The sequence below is a fragment of the Falco naumanni genome, chromosome W (genome assembly GCF_017639655.2).
Source record: "Falco naumanni isolate bFalNau1 chromosome W, bFalNau1.pat, whole genome shotgun sequence".
In the NCBI taxonomy this organism is placed as follows: domain Eukaryota; kingdom Metazoa; phylum Chordata; class Aves; order Falconiformes; family Falconidae; genus Falco; species Falco naumanni.
The window spans coordinates 12,254,470-12,275,651 of NC_054079.1; the positions used below are offsets into that span (position 1 = coordinate 12,254,470).

Consider the following 21,182-nt stretch of genomic DNA (forward strand, 5'->3'; position numbering starts at 1 on the left):
CATGGGGTACCCTGTAGTTTTACCTGCAGGACCATGGAGAGGACATGAGGAGGTGGAATGAAAAACCTACATCGATATTGGAGGCATGGTTACGTGAATTACAAGGAAAAACAATCACAAATAGGGGTTCTTTTAAGAAGGCTGCTGCTCCGATCTCTAGTGGGCAGTTTCCTAGACAGATTGGAAAGGCTGATTTTACTCTCAATCCTGTGAGAAGGAATTCTAATCTATTTTTACAAGACATAAGTGGGCACAACTGCGACTGCTCCATGCAACAGCTGCTCTGCACTGTTTGCTGCCATGGTAGAGAATCCTATGACCAGGATTAGAGGGACCCTGTCTCCAGCCAGGTGGAGGAGAGGGACAACCAGGTTTACTGGACTGTGTGGATCCAATAGCCTGACATGAAAGACCCACAAAAGCTCTAGTGGAAACTACTGCATAGTGTACTCTAATGTCATCAAGCTATGAGGGGGCAGAACCCATTTGTCTTTCTGGAGTGACAGGGGGACCCCAACAGCTAACTGTATTGGAGGCTGAAAAAAGTCTGATTGGAATGAGTGGCAAAACCACCCCATTGCCACCCAAGCCCTCTCAGAAGACCCTTCTGTTGTGGGGTTGCTGCAGATCGAAGAACAATAGGTGCAATTGCTAACACAATGGTGCACCAGCAGCAATATCGCACCAACTGAGACTCCCTGATTCCCATCCATAAGCTGATTTTCCAACTGGAGGGCCAAGGAATGATTAGCAGAACCTATTCACCCTTTAATAGCCCCATATGGCCAGTGCAAAACTCTAATGAAGAATACAGATCAAAGGTGGAGTATTATGGCCTGAATGAAGTCACAACACTATTGAGTGCCACAATGCCAGGCATGCAAGAACTTCAATATGAACTGGAATCAAAAGCAGCCAAGTGCCATGCCACTACTGATATTACAAATGCATACTTCTTGATCCCTTTGGCTGCGGAGTGCAGGCCACAGTTTGCCTTCGCTTGGAGGGGTGTCCAATGCACCTGGAATTGACTGCCCCAGGGGTAGAAACACAGCCCTACCATCTGCCATGGACTAATCCAGGCTGCACTGGAACAGGGTGGAGTTCCAGAACATCTGCAGTACATTGATGACATCATCATATGGGGCAATACAGCAGAAGTTTTTGAGAAAGTGGAGAAAATTATCCAAATCCTTCTGAAAGCTGGTTTTGCCATAAAACAAAAGGACCTGCACAGGAGATCCAATTTATGGGAATAAAATGGATGTCGTGAGATCCAAATGGATGTGGTCAACAAAATAACAGCTATGTTTCCACCAACTAATAAGAAAGAAACTCAGGCTTTCTTAGGCATTGTGGGGGTTTGGGGAATGCACATTCCAAATTACAGTCTGATTGTAAGCTCTCTCTATCAAGTAACCCAGAAGAAGAATGACTTCGACCCTGAGCAACAACATGCCTTTGAACAAATTACACAGGAAATAGCTCAAGCAGTGGCCCTTGGGCCAGTCCAGACTGGGCATGATGTAAAAATGTGCTCTACACTGCAGCCAGGGAGAATGACCCAACCTGAAGCCTCTGGCAGAAAGCACCAGGGGAGACTGGAGGTCGACCCTTGGGCTTTTGGAGTTGGGGATATAGGAGGATCTGAGGCCCACTCTACTCCAACTGAAAAAGAGATACTGGCAACTTATGAAGGGGCTCGAGCTGTTTTAGAAGTGATTGGTACTGAAGCTCAGCTCCTCCTGGCACCTTGGTTACCAGTGCTGGGTTGGCTGTCCAAAGGGAGGGTTTCCTCTACACACCACACAACTGATGCTACATGGAGTAAGTGGGTCACACTGATTACACAACGAGCTCAAATAGGAAATTCCAGTCATCCAGGAATCTTAGAAATTATTATGGACTGGCCATAAGGCAAAGATTTTGGGATGTCACCAGAGGGGGAGGTGATGTGCTGAAGAAGTCCCATTGTATAATGAACCACAGGAACATGAGAAGCAATATGCCCTGTTTACTGATGGGTCCTGCTGTATTGTAGGAAAGCATTGGAGGTGGGAGGCAGCTGTATGGAGCCCCTTATGACAAGTCGCAGAAACTGCTGAAGGAGAAGGTGAATTGAATCAATTTGCAGAAGTGAAAGCTATCCAGCTGGCTTTAAACAGTGTTGAACGAGAAAGGTGGCTGATACTTTACCTCTCTACTGACTCATGGATGGTGACAAATGCCTGGTAGGGGTGGCTGAAGCAATGGATTTTAAAGAAAATGTATTTTGAACTAAGACATTTGTGGATAACTGGCTAGCTGAAAAAGTTCATAGACATAGTCCAGCTGGCTGGACAAAAATGCACATCGCTCTCAGCTTATCTGAAGTAAAGCAAAATACACTGTCTTTGGCTGTTCTTGTTACACAATAACAGGAAGATTTCGGTGGGAAAAGAATGTTGCAGGTGGGAACAGATAACTACAGAAGAGAAACTAGGGGCGGGCTTGGTATTTAGGCAACTAACCAATAATGAGCTTAACTTTTGTAATATGTATGAGCTAATTATAACAAGGTATAAAAGATGACTGTAAGGCACAATAAACGAAGTCTGCTGATCACTCATATTGAGTGACTGTGTCTTCCCTCCGTCGCGACAAATGGCGCCCGAACAGGGACCCTAGAGAGGGCTGAACCTGCGAGCCACGGTTCGACGGAGATTCGGGTACCGGTCCTGAAAGCAGCGCAGGAGGCGGAAGGGCACAGTCCCCGCGCCGGGAGCACCTACAGAGGGTCCCGCCGGCCACGCGTCGCCGAAGTCTCGCAAAGGCTGCAACAGCGCTGACGAAGGTATGGAGAGACAAGCGACGTACGATTCGTTCATATGCTTTTTAGAAAAGCGGAGCATTCAGGACATAGATTGTAAAAAGGATTTACCCGGGTTATTAGCGTATGGGATAGCATCCGGGACCCCGCGGCAGCGGCGAGCAGCGGCGCGCGGCCCGGCAGGCCCCTTCCCGGCCGCAGTTTCTCTCCAAGGCGGCAACCCCCCCCCATCCAATCGGCGCCATGGCGATGCAAGCGGCCAAGCGAGCTAACATCTGGCTGCCCCCAGAGGTCAATCGGATCCTTTATATTTGGAACCTGCCATATAAAATCACAGCGGAGGAAATGTATGATATTTTTGGGAAATACGGACCTATTCGACAACTCAGAGTTGGAAACACTCCTGAAACAAGTGGAACAGCTTAAGCTTCTCAAGGAAAAATACAGAATTGATTGCAAACCCACCAAAAAAAAAAAAAAAAAAAAAAAAAAAAAAAGTGCTCCCGATGTCACCTACAAGGTATGGGTTTCTGCTTTGAACTAGCAAACATCTCTGTGTTTAAAAAGAAGCCTTTTTGCCTTGATGGAGATAATTTATTCTGTATTTATGCTGTATTCTGAATGTGGAAATTGGTTGGGACTAGGAGGCTGGCTTAAAGGCATTTTGCAAACGGGATTATTATTTTTGATCATTATTGTAATAATAGTTTTTTGATCAAAACCAGCCAAAATTATTTGTAAGCATTAGGCATATCTGAAGAGAATGCCTTTATTTGAATCGGCAGTTAAGGTGTAGTTTAGTCTGATGCTGTGGTTTTATCTGCTTCTGGTGAATTTTTGAAGTGATGAAATCAGAGATACAAGGTATACTAAGAGTTATGAGGTAATAAGGTAATAATCTAAGTAAGGGTGCTGTCTTTTATGTCTACAAGTGCAATATGCTTTTATGTAGCAGAGAGAAACCTTAACAATAATGTTGCTTGAGCGAGATGTGCATGTGACAACTTGGGAAAAGGGATATCACAACTGGAGTGCAACAGTGTTTCTATGTCTGGCAGAGTGAAATCTTTCAAGACCTGAGTTTAGACAGTCTAAAATTAATTGTTAGTATTCAGAAAACCCATCTTAAGCCTCTTTTGCTTGCATAGTGTTATGGAAGTCAACTGCTATTGTAGAGAATTAATGATTTTTTAATACATATTAACAAATACTACTATTTTCACTTGAGGCAGTTGAGTGAGAAATACTCACGTGTAGCATTTGAGGGAATGTCAGCATAAATCGCACTTACAGTAAGACTGCATTTTTAATTACTGTACTCGTTAAGATTCGATGATGCCATAAGGCTAAGGCCTTTTATCACAGATTGGTTCTGAACTAAAAGGTGTGTGCACATGTAGATATGCACATTTGTGTTATTTTCCTTAATTGGCTACGAAATAATATAATTAGGTTGGGGACTAGATCTTGGGAATTTGTCTATTATACTTCTGTTTGTTAAGGAACGTGCATAACATACAGCACCCATGTAGGCTTGGCTTGTGGCATAGTTGTCAAATTTAGCATAGACATTCAGACAGATAAGCAACGTACTCTTCTTGTGTGTATCACCTACAAGCCATTATGGCTTAGTGTGTAAATCTGTATGAAACTATTGAAAAATCCACTTATGAATGTATATAGCTTAGAACTAATTTTTTCCCTTTGTTAATTCTTTGATATCAATGAGGTATTCTTCAGAAAATGTATGGACTGGTTGGTTGCATAAGGGCAGTTGTTATCTGGACAGAAAATTGTTAATGGTCAGGGATTTTCCACTAAAATATTTGCAAATATTCCTAGTCAAACATCAGTTTGGTTTCTTTTTGGGTTTTGAGCTTGCATTAGTCCATGTTCAGAACTTTAAAATTACCTTTGAATTTTTTAAACTTTTTATATCACTGGAACAGAAAGAGCATCTAAATTAAAGCTTCAAGCTAACTTTATTTTTCAAGTATTTCAGGAATTATACTTCTGAACTGAGATTTTATAAGTTGGCTGAGTATTTTCCTGTGTTAAAACGCTGTTATTGAAAATGGTCAACCAAGCCTATGTCGCCCAAAATAAAAACGGGGGAATTGTGGATAACTGGCTAGCTGAAAAAGTTCATAGACATAGTCCAGCTGGCTGGACAAAAATGCACATCGCTCTCAGCTTATCTGAAGTAAAGCAAAATACACTGTCTTTGGCTGTTCTTGTTACACAATAACAGGAAGATTTCGGTGGGAAAAGAATGTTGCAGGTGGGAACAGATAACTACAGAAGAGAAACTAGGGGCGGGCTTGGTATTTAGGCAACTAACCAATAATGAGCTTAACTTTTGTAATATGTATGAGCTAATTATAACAAGGCATAAAAGGTGACTGTAAGGGACAATAAACGAAGTCTGCTGATCACTCATATTGAGTGACTGTGTCTTCCCTCCGTCGCGATAGACATTTAAATTGCTGAAGCTGCTAAATGGCAGAACCAGGCCTTGTCCCTTGTATAGTCCTAATCCAAGGCTGGTTTAAAACCCAGTCAAGTTAATCAGTGGGAGAATAGAAAAACAGTAGATGATCAATTGTATACACAGGTGCTCTCAGAAGCAGTAACCCAGAAGCAGAGGAAACTGACCTTCCCACTGTAGGAATGTATTCTTTGAGGCTGGAATACATTCCTAACCCCAGAGCAGGACCTGGAGCTCCTCCAGAGGTTCCATCAGTCACTGTGGTAATGAGACATGAACCCTGGAAACAGGGAGATTTGGTTGCTTGGCAGAGTAAAATGCCGAGATTGAGAGATGATGCGGAAAGATGTGCACAAATGTTATCTGGAATTGTTATAGATTATACTCCTATCTGGAATGATATGAAACCTCTACTGAGAGAATTATTCCAAATGGAAGAGAGGTAAAGAATTATTCAAAAAGATAGAAAAATTACTCAGAGAAGACAAAGACTTAATCCTTGGCCAAAACAAGATCCTAATTGGCAGTCTCAATTAAATTCTAATACTTTAGGATGTTTGTTTGTGGAAATTCAGGACATATGCAATGGGAATGCCCACTTCACTCGACAGTCTCGGAACAAGGATCGATACCCCCACATCATCCATGTCCTCATTCTGAATAGACGAATAAGATTCTCAAGGAACTGCTGAGAGATGAATCCGGAAGGAATAGAGGTAAATGAGTACGGAAAAATTGCTGCAAAGGTAAATTAAATTCTATTTGATTTTTTATCAGAAGAAAACATTATTGTTAAAGATGTAGAAGGCAAGGAGGTGAAATACCTTTCTACACCCCTTCCAATTGTTTTAACTGGAAAAATTGCATGGGGAAGATTCGTATTTTCTCCTAATTCCCCTATATCATTATTAGGGAGAGACCTTTTGCAGGAATTTGGTACTCGGGTATCTCTAGTGCCTGACAGGATCCAGTTAATCCTTATGGGTTCTGAAATTGTGCATGTTTTAAAAAATTAAGAACCTCATTTTTAAATACCATTGGGATTGGAAGCAGTTCCCTGAGAAATGTAGAGTACCTCGAGTGAGGATTTAAGATTATTGCTGTCAGCAGAGCTGGTGGTAATAAAAACAAAAGGAGGGACTCCCCCCTCTATTAAACAATGTCCTATTGTTTCTGAAGAAATCCCAAGCATTCAAAAAAATTGAATTTTTCCTGAAAAAAGGAATTCTCAGAGAATGCCAAAGCCCTTATAATACCCCAATTTTACCTCTAAGTAAGCACAGAATAGATGAAGATGGGGATCCAAAGTATAGATTTGTTCAGGATCTCTGTGCGGTGAATGAGCATGTTGCCTCACCCGAAAGTTCCAGAGCCTAATTTAATACTTACTCAGATACCACCATGGGCAAACTATTATACTGTCTTAGATTTAACTGGAGCATCTTTTAGTATCCCTATAAGAGGAGAGACAATTTTTGCCTTCTCATGGCAAGGAAAGGAATTAACATGGACTCGATTACCCCAAGGGTTTACTAGTTCACCTACATTTTTTTCTCAAATTTTATCTAATGATCTTAAAGACTTAAATTTTCCAGGACATTCTACTTCGGTTCAGTATGTGGATGATCTTTTTAGCTAGTCATACAGAAGAAGAATGTATGAGAGACACTGAATACCTGTGTATACAACTTGCAAAAAAGGGATACCATGCATCTCTATCCAAATTACAACTTTGTCTATGACAGCTTATTATTCTTGTACTCTAGATCCAGTAATTAAAGGAACTCCCCTTTGTATACGGGCTATAGCAACTGCTGCTGAGTTAGTGGAAAGAACAGGGACTGTTGTCCTGGGACACCCCCTGACAGTATGTGTACCCCATGAGGTGGAAATACTTTTGAAACAATATGCAGAAAAAGTGCTTTCTCCACAAAGGGCACATCAATATGAAGCAGTGCTTTTACCTGCAGACAATGTGAAACTTGAAAGATGTAATAACCTTAATCCAGCTACATTACTGCCACTGCCTACAGAGGGAGAAAAAGATGATCACAATTGTGGACCAGTGGTAACCACGACGAGTAAGCCACAAGATGATTTAACAGATCAACCTTTAGATAATCCAGATTTGAGTCTTTTTACAGATGGATCATCATACTATGAAGACAGCTGGCGCTGTACCAGATACGCAGTTACCACAGAGTTCAAGTTTTATTGGCCGGACCTTTAGATCTCCCAATTCTAGGTGCACAAGGTGCAGAAATTGTTGCTCTCACTGAGGCTGCAAAATATGCACTTGGACTGTTGAGTTAACCTTTACACAGACTCTAAATATGCATTTGGAGGTTTTCACGCTACAGGTATGCTATGGAAAGAGCGTGGATTTCTTACCTCCTCAGGTAATACCACAGCACATAGAACTTTAATTAAAGGATTGTTAGAGGCAATACAACTGCCCACAGAATTGGCAGTGATTTATATAAAGGCCCATACCAACCGCCGAGACAATGTATCTCGAGGAAACGCCTTGGCTGATCAAGCAGCAAAAGCTGCCGCATGGCAAGTGATTTGAGCCATGACTGATTCTGACTGAACAGGATAAGGCTGAACTCCCAGATGTAACTCATCTCTACAAAGATCTACCTGAAGAAGACAGACAAACCTGGGAGAATTTGGGAGCACAACAATGTGATAGACAGTGGCTATTAGGAAGTAAACAGTAAATGCCAAAGAGGTATTTACTACCTGTCACTCGCTGGCAGCACAATAGATCTCACGGAGGACCAGAAAGTATTGCTCTCAAAATCCAACGATTGTGGGCAACACCTGGAATTTATGCAGCAGCCAAAAGAATTTGGGAGAGTTGTAGGCTATATAAAGAGTCTGCCTCTTAAAGAATGAGCACACTGCTGGGAAAGCGATTTCAGGTGACATATCCTTTTCAAAAGCTTCAGACTGATTATGCCAAAATGCTTAAAGTAATGGGGTTCACATACCTCCTTGTTATTGTTGATCAATTGTCAGGGTGGGTGGAAGCTTTCCCTACTCGGAAAAATGACTCAAAAGCAGTTGTTAAAGGTCTCTTAAAGGAAATTATTCCTAGATACGGAGTTCCAGAGGTAACCGATTCTGACAGGGGAGCTCATTTTTCTGCAGCTATATGAAAATAGATCTATCATTCATTAGGAATTTGATCACAATTACATACTCCCTATCATCCAGAATCCTCAGGACAGGTAGAGAGAACAAACAGAACTCTCAAAGAGAAATAAGTCAAATTTTGTAAACAGACTGGGTTAAAATGACATGAAGCTTTGAATTTAGTTTTATGGAATATAAGAAATACTCCCAGACAACCAACTGGAGTTTCTCTGGCAGAAATTCTCTTTGGAAGGATTATAGCGGTACGGGGAACTTATGTCCCAGCAAAGAAAGATTTGTTGGATGGAGATGAACCGGTAACCCAATATATATCATATTTGCAAAATTCTTTTTCGGACTTGAGAAACCATACATATTGGTATCAAGGAATTAAGATCTTGGTTCCCTAACCTATCAACATGGTTAAAGAAACTAATCATTATATTAACTATTATGATTTTTATAGTTCTGTCTGTGATTGTATTCGTGCAATGTTGTGTAACTTGTGTGACTGGCTTAGTAGCAAAAATACAAGAAAGGACTTGGAAATATGTTAGCTATTAAACTATTGCAGGTATGCAATGAAAAAACAAAAGGAGGGAATTGTTATAGAAAATGTATTTTGAATTAAGAAATTTAAAGTGCTGAAGCACTTTAAATGACATGGCACCCCAGAAAGAAATGAGTCAGACAACAGAACTCATTTCCAAAACAACCTCATAGACCAGGGGTCCTCAAACATTTTAAACAGGGCGCCGACATGCGGATGAAGTGGCAGGCAGTCATCTGCGGCTGCTTGGTTTCCTCCCCAACACCCAGCTGGGGGGGGTGGGGGGGTGGTGTCTGTAAATACTGGGGGACAGATTGAGGGGGGGGGGGGGAGGGGTGGTTCTGTAAATACTGGGGGACAGATTGAGGACCCTGGGTGGCTGTGTCCGGCCCACGGGATGTAGTTTGAGGACCCATGTCATAGACACTTGGGCCAAAGAACATGGTATTGAGTAGGGGTATATCACATTTCCCATTATGCACCAGCCTCTGGGAAAATCAAATGATGTAACTGACTGTTAAAGTCTACACTGAAAGCAATGGGTGGTGGAACTTTCAAACATTAGGATAAACATCTAGCAAAGGCTACCTGGTTGGTTAATACCACAGGATCTGCTACCCGAGCTGGTCCTGCCCAGTCAAAGCTTTTGTGTACTGTAGATGGGGATAAAGTTCCTGTAGTGCACCTTAAAAATATGTTTGGAAAAACAGTCTGGGTCATTCCTGCCTCAGGCACAGGCATTTGTGGGATTGCTTTTGCTCAAGGACCTGGGAGCGCTTGTTGGGTAATGTGGGAGGATGGGGAAGTTCGATGTGCGCCTCAAGGGGATTTGATTTTGGGTGAAAACAGCCAATGAATTGAATTGTGTGATGTTAATTGTTATATAACACTGTGTATTGTCACTTCTATATGCCAGTTGGTGCACTGGGCACCTTGCGGTGCCCATCTCCACCACTTTGGATTTGGAGATCTGAACCTGACTCCCTTCCAGTTGCCTACACCAACAAAGACTGATTTTAGTGAAACCAGATCAGCACAGCCATAATAGAATCATAATTTGCTTCAAGATGCAACAATCCAACACCTCGTACCATCTTCCCTGCCTTGAAAGACTGTTATAACAGATGGAGCCCAACATCATGGACTAAATGAACTCAATGGACTTGAGAGGCATGGTCCAGAGGCTGAGGGAATGATATCTGTGTGTTTAAGTTAAAAGACCAGAAAGGTGATGATGTACTGGAAAATGTAGCATGACATAAATGGTATGTCATAAGGGGTGGATACTGTCCTGGTTTCAGCTGGGATAGAGTTAATTTTCTTCTTAGTAGCAGGTGCAGTGCTGTGTTTTGGGTTTGGTGTGAGAACAGTGTTGAGAGCACACTGATGTTTTTGGTTGTTGCTGGGTAATGTTGTAGAAAAATGGCTGCAGAAGCATGACCATAGAATCCCTAAAGATCTGCACAATCCAGGCCTGGAATTAGAATAGGCCTGTAATTAGAATTGTGCTGAAGTTGTTGTGCTGAAATTAACGAGAAAGTAGCCTTGATCTATTCTTGAATCCTGAGACCAAGTAACTTTGTTGTGCTAACAGGCTGTGGCTGTAACAAGCTGCAGCTGTTAGGGAAGACAGATGCAAGGCCAAGGGATATAGGGAGTGGAATGGGAATAAAGGGAGTAGCAAAACGCAAGGCTGAAACATAGCTAACGCAAATAGCTGCATGGATAGAATGCTTGTTTTAATCATGATAATTAGTGGTGTGAGAACAGCGCGCGCTTAGGGGCTAATACCAATTATATTTTTGCTTTGGGAATATGCTTGTATATTGAGTCTATATAAGAAGTGTTAGAAGCCAATAAAGATGAGGAAGATGCATAACTCATATTGAGTAATTTCTTGACTCCGGCAGACCGCTCTCCCAACAATTGGCGCCTGAACAACGGGAAAACTGGAAAAACTCTGCCTTTGCTTTGTGACAGTGGGCTTTGCGAATTGGGAGTCGCTAGAGAGGAGTTCAAGCAGGAAGACGTCCGTAAGGAGTAAAGGCATCTGAATCCGGTATTGACGTCCTGCACGGACCTGCACCGGTAAGACCATTTTCCCCTCGATAATGGAAAGGGAGGCGGCACTCACGCTATTATCTGAGATTCTTGCTAAGCGAGAGGCTAGCGTGAGCACAAAGAAGCTCCATGAGCTATGTAGGTGGTCGAAGGAAAAAGGACTCTTAAAAGACTCGCAATTGATGTTTAGTGTGACTGAGTGGTGAGAGATCAGGGATTCCCTTTGGGATGCAACCCTTAGCGGCAGCAAGTCGGCCAAGGACTTGGGATCAACCTGGCAGGAGGTCATGAACCATTTATGATCAATGGATGCGGAGAAAAAGATGGCTATGGCTGCTTCAGACCTCCTCGGTCGGGAAACCGAGTCGTTGGAGTCTACCCGATTATTTGGTCAAGGCGTTCCACCTGCGAAAGGCATAATTGTGCCTATTAAAAAATCTGCGACAGAGCTATTACACCCGACACCGACACCAGAGGGTGCCGCTGCAACGGGTGCTCCAAGCCAACCTGAAAGCTACCGAGAGCCACCCCCCCGTGCTAGATGAGGAAGAGGGTACTAGAGCGGGTCCAAGCATGCCTCTGAATGAGAGCACAGAGTCCGATAAAGAAAATGAACCCACCCCAGCTGCAGCTGCCCCGATGCCCCATCCCCGAACAAAACCGTCCGACCGGACCCTAAACCGCTTGCTGCAGCAACTGAACGAATGCCATCTGCCTACTGGCAGTTGTGATGTTCAAGTCCTGACCCAGGAAGGCGTTATCCTCCAGCCTGCCACTTCCCAACGTCGTTGGTCTGGGGTTATACGAGAGGCTATATTGGAGGGAGAGTGGCAGGCTGCTTCCGCTGTTGCATGTCCGGTGCGGACCACCACATTACCAGATGGTTCAGCAGCCGCAGCGTGGAAACCTTTTGATTGTAAGTTTATGCAGCAGCTACGACAAGCTGTTACACAATATGGTTTGCAATCAGAACCAGTCAAACACTTGCTGAATTATTTGTTTGACTCTGAAATCATGACACCCAGTGACTGTACTTCGCTAGCCAGATTGCTTCTTACACCAGCACAGTATTTGCTTTTTGAAAGGGAATGGGAACGTTGCATAAGATTTTGATCCTTCACAGGGCCCAGGGGCACCCCCTGTGTGATGTTAAAGAGGACATGCTATTAGGTCGTGACATTTATGCCGACCCTAAGGTACAATTAACGTTTTCCATGGAGATGCATAATGCCTCCGCCCTGTCTGCAAAACAAGCCCTGACACTTGTCCCATCGGAACACAAGGCCCCTTCCTTTACAACAGTCAAACAGGGAGCAACGGAGCCATTTGACAGTTTTGTGAACCGGCTAGTGCAAGCCTTGGACAAAAACCACAGTATAACGGAGGATCTTAAAGCACAAATGCTCCGGATGCTAGCTTTTGAAAATGCTAATCCAAGGGCCAAGACGATTCTGTCCACCCTTCCCCGAACAGCTCCGGTGGAGGAAATGCTGGAATGAATGGTAAACAGCGCAACTGCCCAGCAAGCCGCCTTTGTCTCTGATGCTGTAAGTTCCGCTGTATCTACAGCCATGCAAACCCATACCCAGGCGCTGGCAGCTGTCCTCAAACCTGCAGTACGACTGCGAACCAAACAAAAAAGTCATCTCGGACCTTGTTTCCGCTGTGGTGGGAAAGGTCATCAATGCCGTACCTGCTCGGTGTCTGTATGGTGTGACCATTGCCAGACTAACTCTCATGCTTCTAAAGTCCGTTGGCGATTGGGAAACTGCAAACAGAGCGCGAACGGCAGCCGCGTGCAGACAAAAGTGGTCCCGCCAACCCAGGGCCCGGCCTCCCAGCAACCCGGGGTAGCTTGGGAATCGACTTGGCGACAGCAGTAGATGTCACTCTGTTTGACACAACACCACAAAAGATTCCATCCACAACCTTTGGCCCGATACATTCCTCGTGTTGACAATTCGGAGCTCTCTTAATAGGCCGATCTTCAGCTGGACTAAAGGGTATCTTTGTAATACCGGGGCTAATTGATGCTGATTATACAGGACAGATTGTTTTCGTGGCTTACACGTTATATCCACCTCTCCACATACCACAGGGAAGCAAAATTGCTCAATTAGTTCCCCTGCAAAATTTCACACATAGAGTATGTGCACCACCTCCTGACTCTTTACTGAACCGTGGGAATAGAAACTTTGGATCTACAGAGGAACTTGTATACTTCACTATGTCAATGAACTGGCCAGAAGCTAGAGTCACATTACGAAGAGGAAATGAATCTTGTACCTTTGTTGCACTCTTTGACACAGGAGCTGATGTGACTATCATCACCCGACAGCTGTGGCCTAAACATTGGCCTACTAGACTGGCTACAGGAGGAGTCAGCGGCATCGGAGGCATCTCACTGCCACATACTAGCATAGAGCCAATCATTATTCAAGTGGAAGACAAAATAGCATCAGCACATGTAATGATCTTACCTTTACCAGATGGCATCTCTGCCCTCATTGGCCGCGAAATAATGACTCAGTTGGGAGTAGTGTTAACTACCCCTGGTACGATTTTCTGGCAGCGGCCCCTGCAGGGCAGCCTCCCATCCTAAAACTCACCTGGATTACAGATGAGCCTGTCTGGGTGGAGCAGTGGCCGCTACAAAAGGAGAAGCTGCAGATAGCACATGAGTTAGTACAAGAACAACTAAATGCTCACCATATTAAGCCATCAACCAGCCCTTGGAACACCCCCATCTTTGTTATACCAAAAAAGTCTGGAAAGTTTCGCTACTTCATGATTTACGCAAGGTGAATGAACAAATGCAAGCTATGGGAGCGCTCCAGCCCGGATTACCAACTCCTACTATGATACCTAAAGACTGGGCCTTATTAATTGTAGACCTGAAGGACTGTTTTTTTACCATACCATTACATCCAGCAGATACACCGCGCTTTGCCTTCACCTTGCCAGCGATTAACAAGGATCGACCAGCTCACCGTTACGAATGGGTAGTCCTTCCACAGGGAATGCGCAACAGCCCCACCATGCGTCAACTTTTCGTTGCTGCAGCATTACAACCCTTACGTCGACAGTGGCCGCGTGCTCTCATTTATCATTACATGGATGATATTTTAGTAGCTCAACAGCAACCCTTTACGGAACAGAACCTACAACAACTTATGCAAACACTTGGACAAGCAGGATTACAAGTGGCACCAGAAAAGGTTCAAAAGCAATCTCCGTTCAAATACTTGGGATGGAAGATTAATGACAGCATGATAACGCCACAGAAAAACACCATTACCACTGAGATCAAAACCCTTACTGATGCGCAGACACTGATGGGGGATTTGCAATGGGTACGTCCCCTCCTGGGCATTACTAATGAAGATCTAGCTCCCCTACGGCCTCTATTACAAGGCACAGATGCAGCTAAATCCATTCAACTCACTAATGAACAACAGAAATGTATACAACATCTTGGGCACCTAGTATCAGCGCAATGGGCAGCTCGACGAGGCGTTACCCTTCCCTTCCAACTATTGGTGGTTTCTCGCCCTGTCTCTGTTTTTGCTGTTATCATGCAGTGGCAAAAGAAAAAAGGGGGACCTCTTCCATGTCTTGGAATGGATATTTTTATCCCTTCAACCTAAGAAAACAGTTCAGACTCGTATGGAAGCAATGGCCAAAGTCATTCAAAAAGGTCGTGATAGGATGATAGCTATTTCAGGGGAAGAACCATTTAGTATTCACCTGCCAATGAAGGGAGCAGACCTAGAATGGGCCTTGCGAAACTCTGCTGCTCTACAATTGGCACTCTTAGGATATACTGGACAGATATCACGAGAACAACTAAAGGGGAAAGATATCCACCTTTTGAGAACGTATTCATGGATGGAAATGCCTAAGCATTCATCTGTTCCGCTTCAGGATGGTCTTACAGCATTCATGGATGCAGGCAAGGCTAGTCAAAGGGCTGCTGTGGTCTGGAAGGAAAAGGAACTCTGGCAGCAACACATTATTGTTGCCCACCCTAAAGATAATTTAGACATTGGAGCTGCTTGCAGTTTGTTGGGCTATGGCAAACTGGCGCACGGTGGCGCTGAACATTGTCACCGATTCACTATATGTGGCAGGAGTAGCTCAAAGGATAGAGGATTCACTTTTGAAAGAAGTAGCAAACCCACGACTAAATGAGTTATTCCAACAACTTCAAAGAGCTACAAAGCAGAGGACTGCGCCATATTGTGTCATCCATATCAGAAGCCACAAATGGCAGGAAGGCTTAGGTTCTTCTGGTAATCACAGAGCAGATCAATTGGTTAGCCTGACATGAACTGCACCCATCAATCAATTTGAAGCTGCACGAATCTCCCACACTCAGTTCCATCAAAATGCTAAGGGATTAAAAAGACAATTTCGACTAACACATGCTGAGGCACAGGGTATTGTTAGGAGTTGCCCGCAGTGCAGTCACCATGGTCCTGGCCTAGGGATGGGGGTCAGTCCCTGAGGTCTGAGGGCATTAGAGGTCTGGCAGATGGATGTCACTCATGTTCCTGAGTTTGGCAGGTTGAAATATGTACATGTCACGGTAGACACCTATTCAAAATTTATTTGGGCAACTGTACAATCTGGAGAAAGAGCCTTGCATGTGTGTAAACATCTAACAGCCTGTTTTGCTGTCATGGGAGTCCCAGAACAGATTAAGACGGACAATGGTCCTGCCTATGTCAGTCAAGTCGTGCGGAGATTTCTTATCACGTGGGGAGTACAGCATAAGACTGGAATATCTCATTCTCCCACGGGACAAGCCATCGTCGAAAGAACAAACAGAACGTTGAAGAATTATCTGCAGAAATTTGCGGCCTTTACAGACCCAAAAGAGTGCCTACACAGAGCCTTGTTTGTTCTCAGTCACCTGTGTGTGTTTGGAGACAACTCAGAGCCCCCAGCTATCATTCACGCTACTTGTGTTAATACCGGAGCCCCAAGAACTGAATTATCTGTCTATTATCGAAATCCGTGGTCAGGGGAATGGGAAGGTCCTGCCCCTGTTTTGTTCAATGGTCAAAGTTATATGTGTGTTTCTACCCCTACAGGTCCAGTGTGGGTACCCAGTAAGTGGACACATGCTGAAACCAGTAGTCATAAAACTGGAACCGGAAGCTTGCCAGCGGGAGCTACAGTGGTGGCAAATGGCCACACAGCCCCTGGCGTTGGAGGCATCGCTACTGTTACAGAAGAGGATAGTTTGGGCCTCCCCAAGGGATGCATGTGACCAACTACGGGCAGAACTAGAGAACAAAGCTCCGTACTATTCCCTAAATGCCTGTGATTGCGGACGAAGGGAATGTGGCTGGGTTCTATTACTTCGTGGCTTATGTAAACTTGAATGGTGGGTCTCTGAATATACCTTGCAAACGGGTTTAGGGTGTTTACAATGTAAATGGAAAGCTAGAGAGAGGAATCCTTTGTGGGAATTGCGAGAATGGATTAGAGGAAACCACCAGTTTGCCCGAGATCTGTTTGCCCTGTTTGAAGCTACTGAAAACACAAATCAAGCACAGTGGCAGTGGCGGGTTTGCAGATATTTGGACGGCCTCAGGCTGCAACGCCAGACTAAAATTATAAGTAGGGAGTGCGGTAAAAGTATTTTTATACTTCGACAATATGCTGTCCCTGCTAATAAGTGGAGGAAGGCCCAGAATGAGTGGGCAAGGAGAGCTCACAGAAAGTAACGTTTCTGTAGGATTAGACATGCTCAGATGGTGGACTTGGTTTATGGTCTTGATGAATATGTTACCTGTTGGCCAAGGTATTTTTAACATCTTGCCTAGGACAAACATATGGGTGACATGGGCAAATATTACAGGGGTAACAGACTTTTGTTTAAGTCTGCAACAAGCAGACAACCCTTTTAGAATTTGTTTAATTGGTATTCCCTTGCAGGAGAATGAAACAGATTTTGATGTTTTTTGGAATGTTATGACTGTGAATCTGACTTCCATTGAAAGGGAAACATGTCTGAGTCCGAATGGGCAATTTGTTTGGCCTTCTATGCGTAATGCAGCATGGCAGAAGACAGTTATTGAGAATTTAAATCAGCCACATCATTTACCGTTGCAGGAGTTAGACCTATTGGGTAGCATTGTGCCCGTTGAATATGTTAATGTAACTGCAATGGGAATGCCAGAATGTGACGACACAGTACCACCACTTCAACCCGTGAATGGCACTGGAGTAATTTGGTTTGGTGACCCGTGGTAGTTGTGGCCAGCACGTCAAGGTGAACGGGGGTTTTATACAGGGTTTCAAAATCTAACCAGTTCACCTATTTGGGGTGAATTGAAAACTGGAGGCTTCCATGTAAATGTATCAGGGGGTTATCAGTTGCCACCGGGAGTCTTCTTGATATGTGGGGACAGAGCGTGGCCAGGGATTCCTTTGTATCCTGTCGGTGGACCATGTTATTTAGGGTGTTTGACTTTGTTTGCTCCACATATGAAAGACTTATTGAAAATGATTCCACAATCTCATAGATCACGGAGGGCACTGCGCACCTTTGATGAAACATGTAATGACCGAGTAGATCTGCAGTCTGTAACAGCAAATGTCTTAGCCTCTATATTTATGCCAGGAGCAATGGCTGCATCAAATGCTAAGAATATACGAAGGTTAGCGTGTTGGGGAGAGAAACAATTTAATCTTACATCGCATATTTTTTTAAGTTCGTTATTGCTTGATGTAGATAGTGTTAGGCATGCTATGTTACAAAATAGAGCTGCAGTAGACTTTTTGTTATTAGCACATGGACACGGTTGTGAGGATTTTGAAGGGATGTGTTGTATGAACCTTTCCGATCATTCCATATCGATGCACGAGAAGTTGTCACAACTGCAGGGAAACATGAAGCATATTCTTGCTGATGATAATCCCTTTGATGAATGCTTGAGAGGACTGGGAATAACAGGTTGGTTAAAGACGTTATTGATGGAAGGAATACGCTTTGTTATAATCATTATTGTAATGCTTTTAGTTTTTAGCTGTGTTTTTTCCTGTTTAAAGAGAGTAGTTTTTAACATAACCAATCAGGCCTGGCTTGTGCAAAAAAAAGGGGGAATTGTAGAAGAATGGCTGCAGAAGCGTGGCCATAGAATCCCTAAAGATCTGCACAATCCAGGCCTGGAATTAGAATAGGCCTGTAATTAGAATTGTGCTGAAGTTAACGAGAAAGTAGCCTTGATCTATTCTTGAATCCTGAGACCAAGTAACTTTGTTGTGCTAACAGGCTGTGGCTGTAACAAGCTGCAGCTGTTAGGGAAGACAGGTGCAAGGCCAAGGGAGATTGGAAGCGGTATGGGAATAAAGGGAGTAGCAAACTGCAAGGCTGAAACATAGCTAACGCAAATAGCTGTATGGATAGAATGTTTGTTTTAATCATGATAATTAGTGGTGTGAGAACAGCACGTGCTTAGGGGCTAATAAACAATTATATTTTTGCTTTGGGAATATGCTTGTGTGTCGCGACGGAGGGAAGACACAGTCACTCAATATGAGTGATCAGCAGACTTCGTTTATTGTCCCTTACAGTCACCTTTTATGCCTTCCTATAATTAGCTCATACATATTAAAAAAGTTAAGCTCATCATTGGTTAGTTGCCTAAATATCAAGCCCGCCCCTAGTTTCTCTTCTGTCGTTATCTGTTCCCACCTGCAACATTCTTTTCCCACCAAAATCTTCCTGTTATTGTGTAACAAGAACAGCCAAAGACAGTGTATATTTGCTTTACTTCAGATAAGCTGAGAGCAATGTGCATTTTTGTCCAGCCAGCTGGACTATGTCTATGTGACCCTTTTCAGCTAGCCAGTTATCCACAATTCCCCCGTTTTTATTTTGGGCGACATAGGCTTGGTTGACCATTTTCAATAACAGCGTTTTAACACAGGAAAATACTCAGCCAACTTATAAAATCTCAGTTCAGAAGTATAATTCCTGAAATACTTGAAAAATAAAGTTAGCTTGAAGCTTTAATTTAGATGCTCTTTCTGTTCCAGTGATATAAAAAGTTTAAAAAATTCAAAGGTAATTTTAAAGTTCTGAACATGGACTAATGCAAGCTCAAAACCCAAAAAGAAACCAAACTGATGTTTGACTAGGAATATTTGCAAATATTTTAGTGGAAAATCCCTGACCATTAACAATTTTCTGTCCAGATAACAACTGCCCTTATGCAACCAACCAGTCCATACATTTTCTGAAGAATACCTCATTGATATCAAAGAATTAACAAAGGGAAAAAATTAGTTCTAAGCTATATACATTCATAAGTGGATTTTTCAATAGTTACATACAGATTTACACACTAAGCCATAATGGCTTGTAGGTGATACACACAAGAAGAGTACGTTGCTTATCTGTCTGAATGTCTATGCTAAATTTGACAACTATGCCACAAGCCAAGCCTACATGGGTGCTGTATGTTATGCACGTTCCTTAACAAACAGAAGTATAATAGACAGATTCCCAAGATCTAGTCCCCAACCTAATTATATTATTTTGTAGCCAATTAAGGAAAATAACACAAATGTGCATATCTACGTGTGCACACACCTTTTAGTTCAGAACCAATCTGTGATAAAAGGCCTTAGCCTTATGGCATCATCGAATCTTAATGAGTACAGTAATTAAAAATGCAGTCTTACTGTAAGTGCGATTTATGCTGACATTCCCTCAAATGCTACACGTGAGTATTTCTCACTCAACTGCCTCAAGTGAAAATAGTAGTATTTGTTAATATGTATTAAAAAATCATTAATTCTCTACAATAGCAGTTGACTTCCATAACACTATGTAAGCAAAAGAGGCTTAAGATGGGTTTTCTGAATACTAACAATTAATTTTAGACTGTCTAAACTCAGGTCTTGAAAGATTTCACTCTGCCAGACATAGAAACACTGTTGCACTCCAGTTGTGATATCCCTTTTCCCAAGTTGTCACATGCACACCTCGCTCAAGTAACATTATTGTTAAGGTTTCTCTCTGCTACATAAAAGCATATTGCACTTGTAGACATAAAAGACAGCATCCTTACTTAGATTACTACCTTATTACCTCATAACTCTTAGTATACCTTGTATCTCTGATTTCATCACTTCAAAAATTCACCAGGAGCAGATAAAACCACAGCATCAGACTAAACTACACCTTAACTGCTGATTCAAATAAAGGCATTCTCTTCAGATATGCCTAATGCTTACAATAATTTTGGCTGGTTTTGATCAAAAAACTATTATTACAATAATGATCAAAAATAATAATCCCGTTTGCAAAATGCCTTTAAGCCAGCCTCCTAGTCCCAACCAATTTCCACATTCAGAATACAGCATAAATACAGAATACAGAATAAATTATCTCCATCAAGGCAAAAAGGCTTCTTTTTAAACACAGAGATGTTTGCTAGTTCAAAGCAGAAACCCATTCCTTGTAGGTGACATCGGGAGCACTTTTTTTTTTTTTTTTTTTTTTTTTTTTTTGATGGGTTTGCAATCAATTCTGTATTTTTCCTTGAGAAGCTTAAGCTGTTCCACTTGTTTCAGGAGTGTTTCCAACTCTGAGTTGTCAAATAGGTCCGTATTTCCCAAAAATATCATACATTTCCTCTGCTGTGATTTTATACGGCAGGTTCCGAATATAGAGGATCCGATTGACCTCTGGGGGCAGCCAGATGTTAGCTCGCTTGGCCGCTTGCATCGCCATGGCGCCGATTGGATGGGGGGGGGTTGCCGCCTTGGAGAGAAACCGCGGCCGGGAAGGGGCCTGCCGGGCCGTGCGCTGCCGCTCGCCGCTGCCGCGGGGGTCCCGGATGCTATCCCATACGCTAATAACCCGGGTAAATCCTTTTTACAATCTATGTCCTGAATGCTCCGCTTTTCTAAAAAGCATATGAGCGAATCATACGTCGCTTGTCTCTCCATACCTTCGTCAGCACTGTTGCAGCCTTTGCGAGACTTCGGCGACGCGTGGCCGGCGGGACCCTCTGTAGGTGCTCCCGGGTGTGGGGACTGTGCCCTTCCGCCTCCTGCGCTGCTTTCAGGACCGGTACCCGAATCTCCGTCGAACCGTGGCTCGCAGGTTC

General features: G+C 43.3%; 1 protein-coding gene across 11 annotated transcripts in view; it reads right to left on the reverse strand.

The window, feature by feature from the left end:
* LOC121080478 (CUGBP Elav-like family member 4) overlaps positions 1 to 21,182 on the reverse strand; it is an 817,088-nt gene that overhangs the window by 250,393 nt on the left and 545,513 nt on the right. The window lies entirely within an intron of this gene.